The sequence below is a fragment of the Lutra lutra genome, chromosome 2 (assembly GCF_902655055.1).
Source record: "Lutra lutra chromosome 2, mLutLut1.2, whole genome shotgun sequence".
In the NCBI taxonomy this organism is placed as follows: domain Eukaryota; kingdom Metazoa; phylum Chordata; class Mammalia; order Carnivora; family Mustelidae; genus Lutra; species Lutra lutra.
The window spans coordinates 173,508,077-173,533,421 of record NC_062279.1 but is presented as its reverse complement, the minus strand read 5'-3'; the positions used below and the strand labels follow the sequence as shown (position 1 = coordinate 173,533,421).

At 45.3% G+C, this 25,345-nt stretch overlaps 1 long non-coding RNA gene across 1 annotated transcript; it reads left to right on the top strand.

Annotated features, from left to right (window-relative positions):
* The first annotated feature begins 1,440 nt into the window (after window positions 1-1,440).
* On the top strand, window positions 1,441-3,772 carry LOC125093630 (uncharacterized). The gene is made up of 3 exons (XR_007125301.1): window positions 1,441-1,636; window positions 2,121-2,399; window positions 3,289-3,772. It is a non-coding gene; the product is annotated as an uncharacterized LOC125093630 (long non-coding RNA).
* Window positions 3,773-25,345: the final 21,573 nt, after the last annotated feature.

The following is a 25,345-nucleotide window of genomic DNA, read 5'->3' as shown; positions in this document are numbered from 1 at the left end:
TTTTGTAACAGAGATAGCACCCACTTATTTGACTTCTAGTAAATCTATGTAGAATAAACATATTATACTTAATGCTCGTCAGTTTAAAACCATGCCTTTATTAATTAAACCAACAAACTTAAACTAGCTTTTGTTTACTAAAACTTATCCTAGATCATGTGCACTTGAAAAACACTTGGGTTAGTTTCTACTATGTTTCTAAAATTTGTAAATACTTAATTGATACACACTTATTTTTAAGCCAATTAAATTGAGATATTTTACAGAGTAATTTTCACAATACCATGCAGTGGTAGAAAGATATCCCGTTTGGAATGCACATACATAGACATACATCAACAGACAGACACACACCAACAACGATCTCCTAGCTTTAATCCCAAAACTTTAGCCGTGAATGGGGTAAATGTAAAACTGAACTCATTTTAAAAGAAGTGTGTCCAAAAAAAAAAAAAAAAAAAAAAGGAGAAGAAGAAGAAGCGTGTCTCCGGCAGACAGAACAAATTAAGGTCACCCACTGAAAGGGGTTTGGGGGGTATTTGTTGTTGTTTGCTAGTATCTGTGAAGAAGACTTTTAAGATTTGAATTTGTCCTTGACAAGTGATCTTAAGGAGGCTGTGGGCAGGAGAGCCTGTCTAACAGTTTGTAATTTTATTTTTTCTTAAGTTTTTATTTTAACTCCAGTTGGTTAACATATGGTATTATATTAGTTTCAGGGGTACAGTATAGTGATTCAACAGTTCCATCAGTAAGTGTCCTCCTTAATCCCCACCCCCCCTTTCCCCCACCCCTACCCTCTCCCCTCTGACAACCATCAGATTGTTGTCTATAACGGAGAGTCTGTTTCTTGCTCTGTCTCTCTCTCTCTCGTTTTTCCCTTTGCTTGTTTGCTTTGTTTCTTAAATTCCACATGTGAGTAAAATCATGTGGTAATGCCACCCCTACCAGAATACCAACAGCGTTTTTCACAGAACTAGAACAAACAATCCCAAAATTCGTATGCAACCACAGAAGACCCCAAGTGGCCACAGCAATCTTGAAAAGAAAAGGAAGGGGAAAAAAAAAAAAAAAAAAAAAGCAAAGCTAGAGGCATCACAGTTCCTGTCTTCAAGCTCTATTACAAAGCTGTAGCAATCAAAACAGTATGGTGCTGGCACAAAACCAGACACACAGATCCATGGAACAGAACAAAAAACCCAGAAATAAAACCCACAGTTGTGTGGTCAGTTAACCCTCGACAAAGCAGGAAAGAAAATGCAATGGGGAAAAGACGGTCTCTTCAGCAAATGGCGTGGGGAAGACAGGACAGCCACACGCAGAAGAATGAAACTGGACCGCTTTCTTACACCAGACACAAAAATAAATTCAGAATGGATGAAAGATCTGTGTGAAACCCGAAACCAAAAAAATCTTAGAAGAGAACGCAGGTGGTGACTTCTTCGACGACAACAACGGCCGGCCGCAGCAACTTCTTTCTAGGTATGTCTCCTGAGGCAAGGGAAACAAAATTTAAAAATGAACTATTGGGACCACATCAAAATAACAAGCTTCTGCACGACAAAGGAAATGGTGAACAAAACTGAAGGCAACTTCCAGAATGGGAGAAGATACTCACAAATGACATGTCTGATAAAGGGTTAGTATCCAAAATCTATAAAGAATTTCTAAAACTCAACACCCAAAAAACAAATAGCAGTTTGTATTTTTAAAAGGCTCCCCCCCCCTTTTACTTTTTTTCTCCATTCTCAAGTGAGTTTTCATTACCACCTGGGGTATTTACATTCTAAAGACCTGGTAAGATTTACATCTTTAAGGGACAGAAAGAATGCAAACCCTAGGCAGAAAGATTAGGCTGCAGAGCTCTATTTAAATCTTGTAGGGAAAGAAAGGGTAGAACTGGCAGATGGGTGTTTCCTGGATTTTTCTAGGAAAGGTGGAGGAGTTTGGGGAGCTCAGGGAATTTGCCAAGGAGATGAGACCAAATTTAAGAAAGGGAATTCATATTGGATGTGGACTTTAGTTTTTAAGTTTAATTTCCATTCTTTCATCTTGCTAAGAGGCTCCCTAAGGCTAGCTGTTTTACTTCTTTGTATGCAGTCTTTAATTTGCACTTTCCATAGGTACCAAGAAGACAATTGTTTAGGATGAGAACTCTCTAAAGAAAATATTTCTAATTAGAAACTTTTCCAAATCAAAATATCCATCATCTGCCCATTTCAATAGTGACTCAGACCAATATGGCTCCTTATAGTTCAACAGAAGAGGCAAGAGACATCCCAAAGGAGAGTGCAAGAGACACAGCCCCCACAAGATCCAGAAAGTTCGCACCCAAGATTGGTTAGCCTAAGAAAGCAAAGGCGTGTGTGGTGTAAACTGTGTCTTCAGTCTCTCATGAAAAGGTAAGACACCTCCAATCACAGACCCACTAGTCTATGATACCCAGCAGGCACTCCTGGGACAGGACTTTCCCTGCACTAACAAGACAATGAAGGTTGAGATGACAAAGGCCCCTATGGACTGGGACCCCTCATGACCAAGTCCCCTGAGAGCTGGCACAGTGGGACAGAGAGAGGGCCGCTTGGGACTCATGTCTCAGAACCCCAGACTATTCGACTGGCTACCAGATGTATACAAGTTCGTGAACCTTCCAGATGGTGGAGGCCAGAGAGGATATTCTCACCGGCCACAAAGCCAAGCTGTCAAGCCATAGAACAAAACACAAGGAAAACCTCATCCAGTTTCTTACAGAGGGAACCCACAGCAAAGTTCATCAGAGCAGACCCCAGGCTGGTGAGAACTGGCAATTCACCTGTCTATGAGGGTGGCTCCAATGGGCTGATAGGGCCTATCTGTTCTACCCTCTGGTTTTCCTCCTTATGACAAATGACACGAAAGACAGAGACAAGAGAAAACAACGACCATCTCCGGGAAAGAACAAGATTGATAGAAATCGAGGGGACTATATCAATTTGATTATATCAAATCTTTACCAGATTCACTATACCCAAAGAATTAACACAAAAATCTTCCCCTGGTAATCCTGGTAAATGAAGAAAAAAAAAAAAAAGACTCTGGCAGCCACTCGTGCATACACCATACTTTGTAGGCAGAAACACAGAAGGCTGGTGTGGTAAGAAGGTCATTCTTACCTTCTGCCTCCTCTCATCTGGGGTCCTGGGACTTCTCAGTGGCCACAGCAGCAGAACGAGCTGTGCCCAGCCCATGAAATGCCCCCCACTGGGCACCAAAACTGGAGGGGAAGGAAACTTTTTCTTTCTTCCCTTCTAGGTTCTTTGCTTGGTCTGATGACATGAAGGAGATTAACAAAGGAGAAAACAAATCGTAATTCTGTATGTATGGGAGCTCATAGAAATATGAGACTCAAAGAAGTGACCAAAGCAGATGGCTTTTCTACCTTTTAGACAAAGAAATAGTATATTTGTGAAGAATTGACAAGACAAAGAAGTTTGGGCTTGGGGTACTACATTGGTAAAGTAACAGTGTTTGTTTATATGCCTTCTTGGCCCTGAATTCCCCGTCTTATAGGTAAGGCACCATTCATGTGGGAGATTTATTTTTTGCTCTCAGGGGGACAAAGGAGGATCAAAGTGTCCTTCCTGAATTGGCTGTTTCTGAAGTAACTTGAATTCAAAATAATCAAGATGCCAGAACACTGTATCTGAGGGCAGCCAGCCCTGAACCCCATCACAGGGTTCCAGCCCCAGCTTTGTCACTGTCTAGCAACGTGATCAGGCCACTCAGCCTCTAGGGACTCATAGTCCTTATCTGTCTGAAAGTGACATGTGTCCTGCCCACCTCACAGGGTGGTTAAGGGGAAAAATGAGATAAGGCATAGGAAAGTGCCTTCCACAAATGAGCTGATGATAGGTACCCCGCAAATGTTTTGTTGATTGACTGACTGCCCCAATGATTGATAATGCCTTGGGGGACAAGGCCTTCTTGCTTTTTTTAAAAACACTTTTTACCAGAAGCTAAGGGATAATGGATATAGTCTTCAGGGGGAAAGACATTATTACAAGCATCAAACTGGTTTGATGGTGTTTTGGCCAAGGAGTTTCCTACTCCCTCCCTCCTCCTGTGGAATTCCTGACCCATTTAATGTGACATGTCTGTGATGGAGTCTCTAATTAAAGACTTGCAGGAAAGATAAAAAGTCATTATGTCTCATTTTAGGAAGCACTCACATTACTTAGGGTTTTCAATGAGAAGCCCCAGGGAACGTCTGTCTTCTGAGACTTGGCAAACCTACTAGCTTTCCTAGACTTTTCTGTACTTGGCCACCAAGATGCAGACAGTAGGAGGCTCTAAGGGCTCACCAACCACCCTGTTGGGTGCAGTGACCCTAGTCCCAGGCTTCAAGAGGAGCTAAGAGAGAAGAAGCAAGACCCACCGGTGTTCTAGGCCACGGAGAAAGAGCAGGCACGTCACTCCTGGGGAAGGTGAATCAAGACCCTGCCATAACATAGAGGAGAAGAGACAAGAGGAGCCCTTGGGGCCATGTTTGACCTGTGTCTTAAAAGGATAACATGGAGATGAGAACTGGGAGTCGAAAGAAGAGAGATGCAGTGGGGGCAGGGAGACAAATCGGGAACCCATGGCAAGGGTTCTGTGGGGAGATGGTAGTCGTGGGCACCAAAGTCCAGAGTGAAGAAGTGAGAAGTAGGTGTGTTGGTGTCCATCTCAAAGATCTCTGCTAATGTTCTCCTTTGAAGATCAGGAACAAGACAAAGTATATCTACTTTTACCCCTTATTCAACATTGTACTGAAATCTTAGCCAGGGTAGAAAGGCAAAAAGAAAAAGAGAGTAAAAGGAAGGAAGGAAATGCATGAAGAATGGAAAGGAAGAAATAAAATTGTCTTTATTTGAAGACAACATGATTCTGTATGTAAAGAAAAAAAATCCTAAGGACTTTTTTTTTTTTTTTTAAGATTTTATATTTCCTTTAGAGATAGAGAGAGATTGGGGGAAGGAGCAGAGGGAGAGGGACAAGCCAACTCCGTGCTGAGCACAGAGCCCAAGGCAGGGCTAGATCTCACGACCCTGAGATCATGACCCAAGAGGAACACAAGAGTTGGATGTTCAGTCGACTGAGCCACCCAGGCGCCCCTAGGGAATCTATTTTTTAAAAAATGACCAGAACTAATAAAGGAGCTTAATAAGGTTGCAGGATAGAAAATCCGTATAGAAATATTTTTAGGTACGAACAAAAAACAATTGGCAATTGAGGTAAATCACTTTACAATAGCATCAAAAAATAATATCTTATGAGATAATTTTAACAAAATATGTGTAAAACCTGTACAAAACTCTCGCTGAGAAAAATCAAAGCAAAACCAAAGAAAGGCAGGCATATGCTATGTTTATGCAGTAGAAGACTCAATAGCATTGTCAGTTCCCTCTAAATTGATCTATGGATTCAACAATTTGCCAGTCGATATCCTTACAGCCATTTTTTTAATAGGAATTAACAAGCTAATTCTAAAATTCATATGTAAGGACAAAAGATCTAGACTAGCCAAGCTGCTTTTTAAAAGAACAGTGTTAAACACAATACAAGATTTTAACACTTCCTATAAAGCTACAGTAATTAAGAGAGCCTGGTTTTGGCATAAGAATAAGGGGGTAGATCAATGCAACAGAAGAAGGTCCATAAATAAACCCACTCAGATATGGTCTCTTGAGTCTCGACAATGATTTCCTACAATGGAAAGAACAGTGTTTTAAACACATAATGTTGGAAAAGCTGGATAGTCATATGGGAAAAATGAACCTTGACCTGTAATTACACCATATCCCCAAATTAACTGGAAATGCTAATAGACGCTGAAAGTATAAAAATGCCTGGAGAAGAAAACAGAAGAAAATCTTTGTAATTCTAGTGTAGGCAACGATCTCTTAGGACACAAAAACATGAGTCACAGAAGAAAAAAAAATGATGAATTGACTTCATCAAAATTAAAAATGTTTGCTCCTCAAATACATTAATGAAAAGGCAAACCAGAGATCCGGAGAAAATATTTACAATACTTATTTCTGATAAAGGATTTGACTCCAGAATATAAATAACGTTAAAACTAAATAGTAATGAAATAAGTAACCCAATAAAGATGGGCAAAAGAGGGGCGCCTGGGTGGCTCAGTGGGTTAAAGCCTCTGCCTTCGGCTCAGGTCATGATCCCAGGGTCCTGGGATCGAGCCCCGCGTCGGCCTCTCTGCTCAGCGGGGAGCCTGCTTCCTCCTCTCTCTCTGCCTGCCTCTCTGCCTACTTGTGATCTCTGTCTGTCAAATAAATAAATAAAATCTTTAAAAAAAAAATGGGCAAAAGATCGGACACTTTACTGAAGAAAATATATCCAAAAATGCTATGCTTTTTTCAATACCAGTGAGTGTGTTGTCCTCAGGTACGTGCACATGGGCGTACACACACACACACACACACACGCGTGCGTGCACACACTTCCTCCTTTACTGCCTAAAGTTCACTTATCCTTCAAAGCCCAGGTTTAGTGTCCCTTCTCTTAAGTCATACCCAAGGTCCTTCTTCTTTTTTTATTTTATTTTATTTTATTTATTTGACAGAGAGAAATCACAACTAGGCAGAGAGGCAGGCAGAGAGAGAGGAGGAAGCAGGCCCCCTGAGGAGCAGAGAGCCCGATGCGGGGCTCGACCCCAGGACCCTAGGATCATGACCTGAGCCGAAGGCAAAAGCTTTAACCCACTGAGCCACCCAGGCCCCCCCACAAGGTCCTTCTTTTCCATGCTGTTCCATATTCTCTTGTATGAGCTTTTATCCTAGAACTTGCCTTGCTTTCTTATGATCATCTGTTTCAGGGTCAGTTTCCTCCACTTTAATGTAAACCCCTTAAAGGAGAAGATTGGGTCTTCTTTCTCTTGTTACCTCTACCACCTAGCATAAGGCGTGGCGTAGAGCAGATGCTCAATAAATGTTTATACGTGGAGAGGTAGAAACATTTCTTCTTTATTTCTTGGAATGCAAATTACAGCCTGGTCCTCTAGGTGTCTCTTAAATTAGGCTCTTCAGGGCAATCGGCAATCTTCGAGTCGTGAAACCATAGTATTTTAGAGCTCAGAGAACCTCAGATGTTGACAAATCGTGTTCTGCAAACCTGAGGAGTTTCCACAGAAGCCACCTGCCAGGACTGGTGGAGATCGTTCTCTGTAACTTCACTTTAAAATCCCCTCCTATTAGAAAGTCAGATGTTTGTCAAGGTTCTGCTTTGGTATCTGGTACTAGAATGGGCCTCTGGCATGTCGGACTAATGAGGTCTATGATCCTTTCCAGTCCTGACCACCTAGTAATAGATGTACCCCAACTCCAATCCTCTCCTGCAATTGGCTTTGGTATGATTTTTATTCAAAGCCAAGTAATAAAGAGTGCATGAGCCAAATGATAGTTCTCCTTGAGGTTCAGTAACCCATGATCTTCTTTTGGGTCTCAGACACACTCCTCAGCGTCACCCTAAAATACACGAGGACCTCCTCTGTGCTTCCAGCCACCCCCCACCTCCCCACCCACCCCAGTCCTTTGCCCAACCTCCTGTAAGCACCTGTGCACCTACTTCCCTTTCCTACCTTACTGATTTGGGTAAACACCAAAGAGCTAACTGGCTGCAGGAGAGGTAAGAAAGTCCTCTCTCTGGGTTTAAAAAAAATAATTTGCTTTCATACCGTAAAGTAATGAATATCCACTCCAAAAATGTAGGTAGTTTGAATAAGAAAAAAGAAAAAAACAGTGAAATTATTATTAATATCATCTTTTTCATATATGTGTGTGTGTGTGTGTGTGTGTTTGTACAACCAAAATGAGATCGAAGTGTTGTGGAATCTGTTTTCTCCTCTCTAAACCACATATTGAACTTATTCCAATGTCATTAAAATTTTTCTATAAATTTTTTTTTCCAACAATCCCCTGCCACTGGACATACAGCTTTTTTTAAATTTGGCATCACTGTAACAAATTCTCCAGGGAACATCCTTGTACCAGTAGGACTAAGAATCAGCCTGATTATTTCTTTAGGATAAACTCCTTAAAGTAGAATTCTGGGTCAACGGGTATGTAAAAAATTTGAAACTACTCTTTTATTCCTATTCCGGGAGAAACAATGTCTTCGTCCAGATTTCGTGAGAGGCCTTCATTAGCACCCACAGCTCCTGAGTTTAGCTCAGGTTGGTTTTTCCCTTCTGCCAACAGTCTCCAGAAGGCTGGCGTCTCCGGCATCCTGTTTCTCGAGTCCTCCTGGTTGCTCACGACCTGGCCATCCTGCTTTCTGCCTCCTAGTGGATGGGTGTGTTTGAATCACGCCGGCTTCTGGATCTCTGCATCTCATTGGGCCCTAATTCTGTCTTTTAAGGCCAGGGGCATTTTCCACTGGTAGGTCTGTCATTAGTTTCTCTCTGCCAGAGTTTGTAACACCTTATAATTTGGTTGCCTTGGCCAATTTCATCAAAGTGTTTCCACCTTAAGGATCATGAGTCCAGATTAAATGGGCCACACCTAAGCGGTCCACCCAGCCCCACCCAGGGCCCCACCCTGCGTCAGTTTCAGCCCGGACTTCAGGACACTGGTGTGTTTTCTGATTTCCACCCCGGGTGATCATATACGGACTGAAGAAGCCGGACTCCATGGTCAGCCCACAGAGTGCCTTTAGTGGTGACCACACCTAGGAACTTGAAGACTCCACCTCACTTCCCCCCGAGCTGCAAACTTTCCATGAACCTTTCCATCCGCATGCTCCGTCCTTCTCCCTGCTTGCTCTAGCCCTACGGGGGCTGACCTAGAGGGGCTGCCCTCAAGAGACTCTACAGCCCTCTGGCATCCACTTGGGTTCAGGCAATAGGGAGCACTAGAGGGAATGCGGGGGAGGGAGGAGCGTGAGGCCGGGGCATCCATTCACTGAGCTATCTCCCTTGGAATTGTTGCCAAGTCCTTCCACCAAAAGTCACTGCCCTGTCCGGGAGCCCTCTTCTCCCAGCTCTCTCTCTAGGTTTTCCCACCCAGACCCTCTCCTTGCCCTTTCAGTCCCAGGGGTGGTACAAGCCCTCGGGCTTCCAACTCATCCCTGGGGCTCCCTGACACCTTGCCCATCCCTTGTAGATAGTCTCTTTATTGAACTCTCCTCAAGTTACCCAATAAGAGAGTACCATCTGTTTTTTACTAGAACCCTGACTGATAAAATAGGGCTGGGATAATGCTATTAGGGGGCTGGGCTGGACATGGCTTAGGTCCGTCAGACAGACTGCAGGGAGCCCAGATCCCTTCTGGAGTTTGGCCTCTCCTCCTTCGCTCGGATCCATAAATGTTTAGCACTTTTGGAGTTCTCACATTTTTTTAATATAAAAGAACGACATTCTCTTAACAAGAGCTATTGCTGGTGTTCGAGCATTTTCCGTGCATTCACTTAACAAATATTTATTGAGCACCTCCTATGACGTGCCAGACGCTGAGCTCGACAGCACGCACACAACTGTGAGCAAAGCAGCCCCGCTCTGTGCTGGCGTGGTGACACCACTCACCCTGAATGTTCTGCAGAGAATTGCTTCCTGCAAAGAGAGGTGTCTTGTGTTAGATGTCCTTCCACCTGCCGAAGCTGAGCAACACCTTTTGCTTCTGAGAGTTTATATTCAACATCTCGTGATATCCGAAAAGAACTTCAGAAGATAGGAAGGTAATGCAACTGAACAAAAGGAAAAGTGTGGAAGGGAGGAGAGCCTCTGTGTCCTTGCGGTCCAGGTTTGCCTGGAGCGCCCACAAGGCTGATCGGTCTTGGCACGGCTGTGCCGCTGTTGTCACCTTCGTGCCATCCGCCCTGCCTCTGCTCTTCCCATGTCCACCTCATTCTCACCCCTGCCCGCCCAGCCTGTTAGGCAAGGTCTGCATGCCCCAGAATGCTGGCAGCAATGGCCCCGTACCCACTTTCTTCTTCCTGACATGGTCTCCCTCCCAGCCAGTGTCTTCAGGAGACTGAACCTTGCATGCGGCCACCATTACCACCACCACCCAGGGCTAGGGAAGTTGGGGTGTCTTCTCAATCTCTCCCTCCCGGTACCTTGAGGCCCAGCTCCCAGCACGAGCTCTGGACCACTTTCTTCTCTGAGAAGCCCCAAACCCAAGAGCTCTTCTTTTAATCAATCCCCTGTTAATATCTCCTCTTCCAATGCCTCAAAAAAAAAAAAAAAAAAAAAAAAAAGTTCTCCTCGTTTCTTTCTTCTTTACTCTCCCTCTGGGCCTTCTCTCTTTTCTCCTGTCTATATTTTTCTCCATTCTCTACATTTTGCCTCTCACTCTCCTAAGAAGAGCTACAAGAGTTCTTTGCTTTGAAGAACAAAGATTCTCCTGGAGATTAAAAGTAAGCAAAATTGATGGGTGCCCAGGTGGCTCAGTCAGATAAGCGACTATCTTCGGCTCAAGTCATGATCCCAGGGTGCTGGGATTAAGCCCCACATCGGACTCCCCCTACTCTGTGGGGAGCCTGCTTCTCCTTCTCCCTCTGTGTACCACTCCCCCTGCTTTTGCTTTCTGTCTCTGTCAAATAAATAAATAAAATTTAAAAGAAAATAGTAAGCAGGGATGCCTGGGTGGCTCAGTCGGTTAAGCATCTGCCTTCCACTCTGGTCATGATCCCAGGGTCCTGGGATCTGAGTCCTGCATTGGGCTCCTTGCTCTGTGGGGAGCCTGCTTCTCCCTCTGCCTGCTGCTCTCTTCCCTGCTTGTGCTCTCTCTCTGTCAAATAAATAAAGTCGGGGCCCCTGGGTGGCTCAGTGGGTTGAAGCCTCTGCCTTCAGCTCAGGTCATGATTCCAGGGTCCTGGGATCGAGCCTCGCATCGGGCTCTCCGCTCAGCAGGGAGCCTGCTTCCCTTCCTCTCTCTCTGCCTGCCTCTCTGCCTACTTGTGATCTCTGTCAAATAAATAAATAAAATCTTAAAATAAATAAATAAATAAAATCTTTTTTTTAAAGTAAGCAAAGTTGAAAACATTTGAAATTCAGTCAACATGTTTAAAATAATGATGCTGATGTTGATAATAACAATAACAGCTTTCAGTCACTACATTTTCTCCATCCTAGGCACTGCCCTGAGAACTTTATACGCATAGGCTTATTTAATCCTTCCAAGGGTCCTAGAAGTGAATACTATCATTCTGCCCAGTTTACAGTCAAAGAAACAGGGCGGGAGAGGGCCTGTGACTTGCCCAAGGTCACACAGCAAGCGGTAGGGCTGGATCTTCAACTCAGGCCTGCTAGATTCCAAATTCCAAATTCCAAATTCCAACCTCCTTGCCTTCGCTGCTACACGGAAGGGATCCTGTTCTAACTTCTCTTGAAAGGACCTAGCATCTGCTGCAGAAGTAGCCCCCTCCAGCTTCCCACTTGGTAAGTTCAAACTTTATGTAATAATGAGCTTCCCTCAGCAAGGCACACCCATCCTCCTTGCTGAGTGGGGGAAGCCTCACCAGGTGAAACCTCCTAGTTACTCCCCATCCCAGGCTGGCCCCATGCTGGGTGGGGCAGTGGGTGGGGAGCCACCCCAAACCGCCTCCTCACATCTGCTCACCCACAAGGAGTCTCAAGGCTGACTCTGGCTGCAGACTGCGGCCCTCTTGACAGCGTCACCCCGCGGACGGCGGCGAACATTCACCTTGGCCTAGGGTCATAGCTTCCGATCATGGAGAACGTCCATCTGATCTGTGCCTCTAAAAGGCGTGACTTTCTCCACGATGCAGAGAAAGGCCATGTGCCTGGTTACACTGAGCCGTAACAGTTTAATCATTCACTCAACAAACATGTACAGAGTGTCCATCATGTGCCAGGCAACGCACAGGTATGGGGCTCTCTCTTCCAGGAGTTCATGCTGCCATCTGAAGAAGGATGTGTCCCTGTGGTAGACTGAATTATAACTTAGCAAATACTCCCTCTCCCCTCTCCCTCACCTATTCTCTGCCCCACCGAACTGGGATTTGGCCGGGTAAAGCACTTTGGCCAATGTGGTGTGGGTGGAAGGAAGAACATGCCAATTTCAAATAAAGCCTTAAAGAGGCTTTGCAAATATCTGCGCCCCCACCCCTGCCACCACCCCGTCTCGAACACCTGCCTTCCAATATGGGACACTGCTGGCCACTGGGAAGCCATGTTCCTTCAGCCTGGGTCTCCGAAGAAGAAGACATAGGGGAGGAGCCCTGAGCCATAGGACCAACTCACGGCCACAGACAAATTACACAAACAAACAATACATGTTTGTTCCTGAATGTTCCTGAAGGTCATTTAAACTTGAGGTTGTTTGTTCCATAATATTATCACAACAAAAACTGAGTCACCCAGCTCCATACAGGGCAATACTCCACACCCATCTTCTGGCCTTTTTCTTGCTTTTGGAATTGAAATCTACAACATCCTATAGTGGTGAGTTTCCCTCCTCCACCCAGGGTATTTGCAGAGCTACTAGTCTGGTGGGGGAAGCTGAATAAAACGTACTGATTTTCGTGTCATATTGAAGTTCCTGCAGAAACCCCATGGAGCCGAGAGCAGCCCTTAGCCATGGACTATTGTTAATCACGGCTGCCCACAGACACTTCGTTTTCTGTTGTTCACTATCAGTTTCTAAAGTTAACATTAACCACATCAAGGGCAAGCAGTTGTTTAAAAACTCTGAAGGCCCCAACTCAGTTTAATGTTTATAACCCCAAACCAAGGCTCTTCAGGAAGACAGAAAAACGGGCACTCTGGCTTTAGACCCTTCTCTGGTCACCATCTGGCATACTCTAGGTGTTTAATCATGTTCTTTCAATATCCTTCAGTTCAACAAATATTTATCGAGTACCTCTTCTATGTAAGTCACTGTGTAAGGAGGGGAGAAGGCTTCTCCCTCAGCTCACTCACTTGCCATCTCACAGGAAGAATGAGCACTTACAGAACTAGAATCAAGGACAACGCCATGTAAGGTATTTTGGAAGAAATTCCAGAAAAGGATTGTATCTCATCAGAGGGAGTCAAGAATAGAGAGCATTTCACACCGAAGGAACAAAGATGCAGACAGGCTGCATGGAACAGAACATGAAAGATGGAGAGTGAAGATGAGAAGAGGAGTAAAGGCCAATTGTGAACAGCCTCCCATGCCAGGCTGGTGAGTTTGTTGGCAAACCCAAGAATGACTGAACATGTAATTAAATCCATCACGTCCGTGTTGACCACACCCTTCACTGGGCTCAGAATTTGGATTTTTCTGAGAATGTCAAGTTGCTAATAGCTTGAAGCTCCACAAAAACAACCAGAGGTAGAAGATGCCGCCCAAAAGCAAATATGACAACAAGATGGTTTCCATGACTACAACCAAGCAGAAGTACTATAAACAGGCTGTGTGTTGGGGGAAAGAAGAAAAAGAACTTCTCAGCAATGGGTACACTTGCAAGTATTTCCACAATCTGGACTACTATCTGAACGGGCTGGGTAAAGAGAAATGGAGTAGTGCAACAGGCTGTCTTGAACCTCATTGCTGGTGTTGAGCCCGGGTTCTTGCCTCTCCAGCAAGTAGCACCCCTGTAGACCAGGTATGGCACTGCCCAGCCCCACCCCCACCATACCGTTCCCCATGCCCACATTTTCCCCAGGCTGTGCCTGGCCGCTGGTCTCCCCTGCCCCACCTAATTACACCCATAACTCCCACTGGCCAGAAAACACATCGCTATCAGGCGATTACAAAACAAAACAAAGATATTCAGGTACTACCAGGTTTTGGGCCTCGGCTGAGCTCATCTCATGCCATCTGTGTGCTGTGATCATTCTGCTCCCACACCCTACCAAAATGACCTGGTCATGGATCCACCTTCCCCCGACTCCATAAGCTGTGGACTGGTAGGGCCATGTCTTCTTCTCTTTATGCCTTGTCCATGGGCACCACACGTGTAATAAACCATTTTCTCACGTATTAGATGCTGTCTCTTCACCTGCCTTTGATAGATGATCTCGTTGAATCTTCCAACGAGCCAACCTTACAGGGCAGGTATTAACATTGCCATTTAAAAAATAAGGAGTTTAAAACTCAGAAGGGTTAAGTAATTTTTCAAGGTCACACAGCTGGGAAGTGGAGCAGCAAGATCTACCCCAGTGTGAGGATCCCCCCCCCTTTTTTTTGCCTTCAGCTAAGACAGCAGAAGAGATGATTTATTGTACGCAGGTTACACTGAGCCACAGATGAAAACAGGATCAGTCCCGAAAGTCCCAGGTGCAGAGCAAAGGCCCAAAAAAGACGGCTTCAGTTTGAGCAAGGCAGGTCTCCCAAGGGTGGTCCTTGCCGTCAATGGATGGCAATGGATGTTCTAAATCCCTGGAGGCAAGCTCTAGAAAGTAGGCATGTTGTCCAACGATTGGAACTGGCATCCCTGGCCTCTGGCTCTCCTTATTTCTGCCCCTATGGCCTCCAAGGGTGCTCAAGCCAGCGGTCCACTCGGACCTGGGCCTCATCTTTGTTACACTGCAACCTGCACATTCGCTTCTTTCTCTCATGGTGCAGAGGTTTCCAAGAAGATGGCACCAAGGCCAAGAGCATGTGTAAGGCCCTTGTTCTAGAAGAAGGTTTACATCCATTAAACTGAACTCACAGCCATGTTTCTGGAAGAGTAAGACTTAGAGTGTTGCTACTAGATCAACCTTTTCAGAGAAAGCTTCCTTCAAGGACCGGCCCTTGGGGAGTTCACCACAGGCTGATGTTTAGTTGCCTTCTAACTCTGTTTAAAACTGAAGTTGAATCCGTAGGCTGGGTTCTAGGGAGCGTACAAGGGCCACTCCATCATTCTATTCATGAGGGTTACACATGCCAGGTCATGTGAGAAGTCCCCTCAAGAAAGGCAAGACCAGGGGTCCGGACAAGTGACAGGGACTTGCTGACCAGCAGACAGGCCTCAAACACGCGCTGGATGCCTCAGCCAGGGCCCCAGGTCACAGGACAGCACTGGTGGGAGAAGGGCAGGAGGTGGCTCTGGACAGAAACTCAAAGCACGGGCTGAAGGTTCACACGAGAGCTGGAGTTAAGCATATCGGCTTCTTCACGCTCACATGAATATTCCAAAGGCCATTTGTCTCAGGGAAGTCTTTTTGAATCCACCAAGAAATGAAGCCACAACCCTTCCAGATTTTTCCAAGAAAGAAGCTCAGGCTCCCATCCCTGCTGGATGATGACCAACCTCTGTTTTTTTTCAGAACCACGTTCCACAGTCCAGTGTCCAGATGTATCACGAGGCGTGTCTGAAGCAGCCAGGTTCACTGGCATGCTGACCCCGGGGTCAGGAGCCACAGATAAGAGTGTGACTTCAGGCTCTCACCTTGAGCTTGGCCACCAGCAAGCAGGGCCCCAGCCTGCTGACACCAGTCCTGACTGTCCGGTTCATCAGGATGAAATTATTTTTGTTTTCAGCCACACCCACGGCTCCACCTCAAAAAACAACAGGCAGCAGCCCATATCTAGTTTGAACCCTGCCCAAAGCCTCGCACCCAGAGTGCCAGTCTGCAGCCAGACCCCAGAGAGCATGGCTTCTCCGGGCTTCCAGGGGGTAACGGGAAAGCCTGGGACAAAGGGAGGGGCTAGCGGGCCCTGAAGCATTTCCTTCTCTCCTTACAAGGAGACCAGTTAGGGAACTAGTGAATGATTTACAACTCACTGTTTATAAGAAAGGAGCACATTAACTTTCTGGATCGTTCGTCACAATAAATTAAGAAAACGTAGTTGAAATGCAAGCTTCCAGAAGGCTTAAACTCTAGAGCAGACAATGGGTTACCAACTGCAACTTTTTTTTTTTTAACCTTTGCCTAAATTCAGACACAAACTAAAGAAATTTGCCCTGGCATTTTCTCAGACAAGCCTGGAGCTCATTAAAACCAGAAGCGCTGTTCAGAGTAAGGACTAGGCTAATCAGAAAAGGAAGAGCAAGGTGCCTTGTTATCCCAGAATTCTAGATCCTCCTGTCTCTCCTCTTGCTCCCCTATCCCGAAAAACAATGGAAAGTTGCAAGTCAGGTCACCCATTTGTAAATGGTCTTGTTTTAGGAATGCAGGATAAACGTTCAAATGATTAATTTAGCAAACACATTTGAGAGAACTTTGTGAGTCTTGCTGAGTTAAACTGTTTTCAATTAACATCGCTTTTCAACTACACTGATTGGGGGACAAGCTTGGAGTAGTTATCTTTCTTTTCCCAGCAGGAGTCGCTTTTTGTATTTATTTCATGAACAATGATGAGTCCAAAATGAATTGACTAATATGAAATGTTGGGGGAAAAAATTGGGACCGGCAGTATGATCCTGCTGCAGAATGTGTTCCCACTGTTAGAATAACCAATTACAGAAGACATCATTCTGGAGATACCCTTGGCTCTACCTGTAAGCCATTCAAGTCAAATCAAAAGTGAGGACAGAACACCCAAGACTAGAACACATGTTCAGCTTGGTTGCCCTGATATGGCCAGGCCAGGGCCTACAGTTGTGCAGTGCACAGACCACACAACCATACCATGCAGGCTCACCGATTGCTTATGTCTGGCATCTTTCCAATTGTCCGGTGCCCTTGCAGGTTGTTAAACATTATGATTATCACTCTGTCAAGGCCCAAGACCCTGCTGGTTACTCTGAGTTCTAATTTTTGCTCATTCTCCCTTTATGACTTGGGCCTTACTTAAAGTTTCTTCTGCCAGTTTGGGGTTGGGGTAGGGATCTGTACCATTGGTATTCAATCTGCACACAATCACTTAATCCCCCTATTTCAGCCATGTTTGCCCATCCACCTGATATCTCTCAACTAGGGAAGGATCCTCTATTTTTCCAGAAAATGAAGTTCTAAACATCTTTCAGGTTTGTGTAATGCTCAGAGGCTTGGACTGGAGAAGGTGATCTAGAGATACAATAACTTTTCAAGTTCATTCACGCTACTTCCTGTAGGAGCTCCTCCTTCATGCACAGTTCTAGAAGTATCTATGCCTTTTGTACAGGTTGGTTTCCTCACTTTCTTCACTGCCATATGGGCTATGGCTTTTTCCAATCTGCTAATTCAGTTATTACATGTCCATCTATCGCCCAGCTTCCAAAATCGTGTTGCTGCTGTCTCCTCTCCTATTCTCTCTGTCCTTAGGAGTTTTGTGGGTTGTTGTTGTTGTTTTAAGTCTTTTCTTTCATTTCAGTTGCGTTTGGGGAGAAAACTAACTTAGATAAGTATGTTGAGTCCACCATTCTGAACATGAAGCCACAATCCTTTCCATTTTTAGGCCTAGCTATGCTTCCAAGATTTCCCGTTAAGATAGTTAGTAATTGGTTCTCTTAAATAATCTTTAAGGGTTTTTTAAATTGTTATTAGCATTATTGTTATTGTTATTGCTTAAAGAATAAGAAAGTCCAAAATGCAATACAAATCAGAGGTCCTAATCCATGGTTCAGAATGGTTTAGAACTTTATCAGAACGTTGGATCTTACTCCTCCTTTTCCCCCTTCCTCTCCCCCTCCCCCTCCTCCTCCTCTCCCTCCTGCCCCTTCCTTCTTCTTCTTCTTCTTCTTAAGATTTTATGTGTTTATTTGAGAGAGAGAAAGAGAGCGTGAGAGCAGGGTGAGGGGCAGAGGGAGAGGCAGACTCCCCACTGAGCAGGGAGGAGCCTGATGAGGGGTTCAATCCCAGGACCCTGGGGCTACGACCTGAGCTAAAGGCAGATGCTTAACCAACTGAACCACACAGGTGCCCAGATCACTGGATCTTCTTGGTGGTGTCCAGATAAACTGTTAGTCTCTTGACAGGAGAATCCAGATCATATTGTGATTGTAGGCAGCAGTGAGGGTGTTTGTCAGACCAAGATCAAATACAGAACAGTTATTCATTCTGGCATGGCTGGAAACAGTTGGGAAAGGTGGCTAGGATGTTATCACGTGGATATGTCATGGTATTAGAACCTACTAACTTGAGTAGCCATTAAAGTTGTCTCATTCTCTTGAGACAATAATACAAAAGAGCTAAGCCATTCATAGTAGGAAACAGAAGAATTTAACTCAGAGGTGGGTTTGTTCTACTCTATGCTCCTTGGCCTTTTTACTCATTCCTTAGACCCCAGCAACTGCCATGGGCTACAGGATCCCATAATAATCATCATCCAGAGTGCTCCTCTCTGGACCTCAGACAGTTCATTCAGCCAAGATTTGATGAGTCCCTCCAGGTCTAGGCACGGTGCTAGGTCGAGCAACAAAAAGAAAGTCACTGCTTTCACAGAGCACTTACTCACGTGGGTGGTAAAATAACATCCTTGACAAACTCCAAGGACTATGGAAATTTAGGAAGAGCAGGGAACAGACGGCGATGAGAGAGGTCTGCCGTTTGGGAGAATGTGTGTAAGGATGTCCTCTCTGATGACATGATTTGAAAAGTTGGAGGAAGAACATTCTAGGTGTAGAGGGGGACCTGAAGCAGGCACACAGCACATTTCAGAAACAGCAAGGTCTTTTTGGAGGGGAGAATGACAGGAGATGGAATCAAGAAGGGGGAGAGGGGCATCCTGTCAGAGTTTGAAGGCAATAGGAAGGGCTTCTCATTTCATCCTGGAAGATTAAGGAAACCCCTGGAAGATACGGAGCAGGGAATGACAGATTTGGCCATCGTTCTGCCTGCTGAGAAGACGTCATGAAGGTGGGACAAGGACAGAAACAGGTAACTCAGACGCCATTACAAGGAGCCGCGCAAAAGACGGTGGCGGCTCAAAGCCACAGTAGGGTGGGGAGAGGTGCCTGGGTGAATTAGGACTGTATCCACAGTACCGCTGAGGCACTGGATATGGAGTTGGAAGGCAAGAGAAGCATCCAGAGAATTGCCAGATAACTGGCTGAACAGCTGAGGGCTGGATCTGACAACCTGGGGAGCAGGGCAGCTAGGGGAGAAGCAGGTATGCACTGCACAAGGTCAAGGGTAGGGTTGGACACATCAACCCTAAGCTGCCTACCAGACAGCCACCAGAAAATATTAGATAGGCAGCTGGAAATAGGAATTCCGACATTACCATGATACAAAATGGACACAGAAAGTGCACCCTTGGCCCCTGCCCCAGCTCCAGAGGACTGCGCTACAGGGCGAGGGACACATTCAGGGAGCAGCAGGACACAGCCCGCCGTAGGGTCCCAAGGCTTGTCCACGGCAGGTTTTCAGAAGAAAGTGTAGATAAATTAAAAACTTGAGTCAGGATCCAAGACAGGACATCTGGCTTCAAGGACCCCCGAATAAATCAAATACATGAAGCCAGAAGAGTGAAAGGACTGGCCATCGAGAGCCCTAGGGACAGAGGAAGCCTGCCCCCTCCCAGGCCCCGTTGCTGGTCACCGGGGACCTTGTTGATTGTTCTCTCACTTCCTCCTCCTGGGTAAACGCATTCCTAGCTTCCTGTGACACTGTGACCATGGGGTGTGGCTCTTGTGGCAGGCGGGTCCCTGAGATGTCTCCTCTATCCATCTAACTACGTGATCCTTTTCAAAATTTTTCTCAGAATTTCCAGATCATCCCTTTGTTTACATTGTAAATATTTTTTGAATCGATAACCTCAGGTTCCTGCTTACCTCTATACAAAACCCGCGGTAGGCACGGCAGCAATGCAAAAACAGCCTTCAGAAACAGAACTGCAATCGGAAACAGGTTTAAGAGACACTTCGAACAAAGCGCAGGAGGGTTTGTAGAAGAGGGAAGATTCCTGGCAGGGATGATCAGGGCAGACTTCTGAGAGGGATGCCCAGTGGGCTGGGCTTTAAGAAATGAGTGCCTTTCCCCATTTGCCTTTAGAGAAGACGGAGAGAGAGGAGAGCCATCTAGGTGCGATCCAAGTGTGTATCAGGAGACTTTATACTTATTTTCCCCAGACTTTTTACATTCATGCTTTCTTGGTTGCATGTGCCTTGTTATTTAGGGTACAAACTCACCGCTAGTAGATAAATCTGTCCTGGAGACCCAGGGCACAGGATAGTGAATCTAGACCATATTGTATTATGATCGTACAACCGGCAGAGAGATTAGATCTTAATTATTTCCACCACAAAAAAAGAGACGGTAATTATGTAAAGTGATAGAGGTGTTAATGATGGCTACAGTGGCAATCATCATACAAGACATTAAATGTATCAAGTCAGCACGTTGTATACCTAAAATTGGCACAATGTTACATGTCAGATAGACTCCAGGATTCATTCACTCACGCATGCTTTCTTTCAATAAACAGAAAAAAGCCACATCCTCATTTAATGTTATTTGAATCTCAAAATAAATTAAAAATCGGGGGACCTGGGTGGCTCTGTTGGTTGGGCATCCTGCTCTTGCTTTCAGCTCCGGTCATGCTCTCAGGGTGATGAGGTTGAGCCCCATGTGGGGTTCTACGCTCAACAGGGAGTCTGCGTGGGATTCTCTCTCTCTCTCTCCTCTGCCTTTGCCCCTCCCCCTGCTCATTTTTTTTCTCTCTCTCTAATAAATAAGTCTTTAAAATAAACTAATTAAACATCAACACTTACAACAAATTGAAGTATTTAAATAAAACAAGTGCTTAAACTAAATCCTACCCCCCTCCAACATTCTCTCTCTCTGGCTCTGGCTCTCTATTTCTATCTTTCTCTCTCCCTCGCCATATACCCACACGATTATTATTAAAGGAACAAATAAAGTGAAGGTGATCCTCTCCAAAGTCAGAAAAGTAGGAACTAAACAGCCCCCATCCCACCTCCCTACCTCTCCATGGCATCACAAGCCCTTTAAAAACCCAAAACCACACATACACACAATTTCAGGCAATGCAATGAAGGCAACGGGGGGGGGGGGGGCGGGCAGGGGGTGCGAGGGGTGCTGGGCTCAACACGGTTCCTGGCAGGAGGAGGGGCACCACAGAAACTGAAAATCAGACTTTTCATTTTCTTGCTGAAATTTAAGCTGACTTTACCTAAAACTAATCACTTGGCAAGAGTACCTCTACAGACCGCCTCTTTTCCCATTAAGTACGGAAAGTTCGAAGAGTAAAAACTCTCAGTTCGCTGTAAGAAAAGCAGACATTTTTAAAGAAAGAGGCCTGATTCATTCGAAGTACACAACGGCCTGGGCTGGGTCTAGATTTGGTTAGCAATCCATCATCAAGGGACTTTTACACGAAACACTGAAAGGTCCCACGGTGACAAGCCTCAGTGGCGCGGAGCAAACAGAGGCCAACAGAACTCCTTCCTCCAGAGGGACAGGAGGCAGGCCTCCCAGCCCCACGCCCCTGGAAAAGGCCTGCCCTTCGCAGAGTCCTCTCACTACAAAGTGAGACAACCAGCCCCAGGATTCCACCACCCTGATAAATACAGGACTCGTTTCTGTGTCTAATGGTTAACACGAGGGGCAAATGCCATGGGTCACATGGGTTAATTCAGAAAGAAAACACGTATGATCGTGCCATTAATCATTGACTTGAAATCAACTCCCACGATAGGCTCAGTTCTTAGACTTTCTTCCAAAGAACAGTAATAAAGGAATGTGTGTGAGGGGTCGGGGGACAAATCAGCTCCCAGCAGCTTTTTAATCAAAAAAGATTGCCGGAGTCATGGGTCTAACATTGGTGGTTAAGCTTCGTGAGCTAAATAAATATCCAGGCCTAGTCTAGTTCCCCTCCAACCCCATAGTCAATAATTCCCTCCGTGGGGACAGCATTGCCACCACCACGACAGCTGACTGTAAGTGTTGCAAAGAAAGTTTGCAGAAGTTCCCCCTGAACTTGGCAGGCCCAGGCGGGGCACTTTGGCAGTTCCCCAGCTTTGGATTTCCGTCTCTAAATCTGCCCTCAGGATTCCGTTCTCCAGAGGATGGGTTGGCAGCAGGAAGGCCCCTCTGTGCCCGATTTGTTGGCTCCTCTGCCTTCTTTACAATCTTGCAGACTGTTGTTCCAGGGAAGAAAAGATGGTTCCATGGAATCAGATCTCATGTGGCTTGACATCTTTGGCTGACCTTGTAAGCCTCTCCCCTAACCCCATTATGTTTTGGAGCCTGTATGAAGAAACGCGGAAGGAGCTGGTTAGGAGGATGTGAGTGGGTGAGACATGATTTGAGGTTGTTCCTCACCCCCCACCCCTGCAAGCTCAAATCACCTTTGTCCTCTAGGTCTCCAAGCATGGGGGTGGGGGGTTTGGGGGGTAGGGGGGGCAGGACAGCCTTTAAGACAAAAAGAAGGATGGGGTAGGGGTATAGCTTCAGGGACGGTACAATCTGTTGCTCTAAATAGACACTAAGTAAATATTTGAGTCTACAACCACAAGGTCTGGTCATTTCTTCCATGACCTGAGGGCACTTTCTAATCGCCAGATCAAAAACATGGTGAGCTCTGTCTCCAGCAGAGTAAAATCTAAGAGTTTCCACTCTTTGATTCTTATGTAGCTTTCTAGTCTTATCTCTCACCCCATCATCCTCCCCCCAATTTTGTCATCCCCACCCATCCGCACCCACAGTCACCTTTAGCCCTTCCCCACCTGCCCGCCCGCGAACGCTCTCCCAACACACACCCATGAGTGCTCAGTGCCCACACACTTCTTTTCAAGCATTCACTGAGAGCCTCTGATGGGCCAAATCCTGGGCTAAAACTAGGTAGGTACTTTTTAATGTTTAAAGAAATTTAATCAGAGAGATTAAGTGACTTGGGTGAGGTCACACAACTGGTAAGGACATTAGACGTGGGGCCAGAGCCCAGGTCTCTGAACTCCTGAATAAAAACACCACCTGTGTCTCCTCCCCACACCTCCCACAAACCCGTCTGTTCAAATAGAGTGGTGTTTTTATTAGTACATCACGCTAGAATGACTTCCCAGACTCCCACTGAAAACTCACCTCTCTCCTGCATTTCCGGTGTATTTGGATCTGACCCTGAGTAGGATGCTTCGTGCTATCAATTTTAAGTCAAAGAGGATCCTTATCTGCCTCCCTAAGGATATTGGGCACGGATTAAAGCCAGGGTATTTGGAGTCTCCACAACGCCTGGCACCTTGCTCTGCACCCAGCACAGGCTTAAAAATATTTGTTGACTCTACTAGAATAAAAGACTTTCCCACCGCCTTCAGCAAAGTGAGCATGACAACGGAGAGTGGGAAAACCTCGGCCATCCCTATTTTGTATTCTAGATTTTTCTCCTTACTCTTGAGCAAGAACCAGCACAGCTTACAACTGACACCCTCATTGACTCTGAATAATCTGCGGTAAACCATGGTGGTCTGGGAGAACCTTGGGGAGCCCAGCAAACCCCATGTGGAGATAGAAGGAAAACTGTGTCTCCGCGGTCGCTCCTCTCCAACTCGTCCCCTTTGTTTGCTTTGTCTTTGTAATCTAGAACATCAGCAAATATATTTCATGAGGTCAATTACTCCATCGGTAACTGAGGCCTGGCCAAGGAACAATCCCCCAATGAACTCTACTCAGCTGAACTCACTACAGTGGCAGAAAAACAACCTTAAAAGTGATCCACTGGAAAGCAGAGAAGCAAACAGAATAAATATATACACTAATCAATTTTACAAAGGATAGAAAGCAAAAGAGAGGAAGAGAGGTGGAGAACTTCTGTCAAAAGGCTGTGTAACATAAGCTTACCTAACAGTATAGGTTGTTGGAGTTACCCTTAGTTTGAATTGGAGCCCTGCCAATTTTTAACCATGTAACCTTGGATGAAGTATTTCATTTTCTCTATGCCTCTCTCCTTGAGGAAATATGAGGTCCCCTCTCCTAGACTTTTATGATGGCGAAATAGGACAGTGCATGCTAGGTGCTCAGAATAGTGTCTGGCCCATGGTTAGCTTTCAACGACACTGTATGGTTATGACCAAAATTCTACCAAGAGTTGAGTCTATGGAATCTGGGAAAAGCACAGGCCTTTGAGTTAGCAGACGGGACTTCAGTTCCAGCTCCGCAAAGGGGAACCCTCCTACACTGTCGTGGGAATGCAAGCTGGTGTAGCCACTCTGGAAATCAGCATGGAGGTTCCTCAAAAAGTTGAAAAGAGAGCTACCCTATGACCCAGCAATTGCACTACTGGGTATTTACCCAAAGATATTAATGCAGTGATCCAAAAGGGCATGTGCACCTGAATGTTTATAGCAGCGATGTCCACAATAGGCAAACTATGGAAAGAACCTAGATGTCCATCAGCAGATGAATGGATAAAGAAGATGTGGTATATATACACAATGGAATACTATGCAGCCATCAAAAGAAATGAAATCTTGCCATTTGTGATGATGTGGATGGAACTAGAAGGTATCATGCTGAGCCAGATAAGTCAATCAGAGAAAAACAGTTATCATATGATCTCACTGAGATGAGGAATTTGAGAAACAAGACAGAGGATCATAGGGGAAGGGGGGAAAAATGAAACAAGGTGAAACCAGAGAGAGCGAGAAACCATAGAGACTCTTAATCTCAGGAAATGAACTGAGGGTTGCTGGAGGGGAAGGGGGTAGGAAGGTTAGGGTGGCTGGGTGATGGACATTGGGGAGGGTATGTGCTATGGTGAGAAAAAATAGATAGATAGATAGATAGATAAAATAAATAAATTCCAGCTCTGCCTCTAAACAAGCTGTGTGGCCTTGGGCCAATCCTAGCCCTCTCTGAGCTTTCACTTCCTCACCCATACTTGAACTTCTCATCTCTCGAGTCCTACCCTGTTTGTGGGGAAAGGGAAGGCACTTCCTTGTCAGTCTACTCCCCTCTCCTTCAGTTCTCACCTTGGGCTCCAAGTCATTCTGTAGACGTGAGGAGTCCCTGAATATGAGATAGGTCCCAGGTGTAATATTATCTCACTGGTTAATTCTCACTGGTTGGTCCATTAGCCAGAAGCAGATTCTCTCGCCATTGTGAGAAGTGAGTCTACCCAATCATTAGCAAAACTTTTTCACTTCATTATCCCCTATCCAGGCTGGGGAATCTTGGAGTAAATACCTCTCACCCAATGGCCCTGGGGCCTCTTTGCTCTGACCTATAACCCTAAAGTTGACAAATACCTTTCAAACTGAGACTGGAAACCAGAAAGACATCAAAAATAAAAGATAAACACATTTAACTATGTAAACATCCTTATACATTTGTGGGCCAAAAAAAAAAAAAAGTGCCACAAATAAAATTAATAGAAAAATAAGATATGGGATACAATATAATACACAGAACAAATCAAAGATTAACACCTATAAGACAAAAGAGCATCGACAAACTGGCAAAAAAAAAGAAAAAAAAAGACTCAGAAAAATACCCCCCCCCCCACCAAAATAATAAAGAGACAATTCAGGAAAGAGCTAATCCAAATAGAAACACTATTTA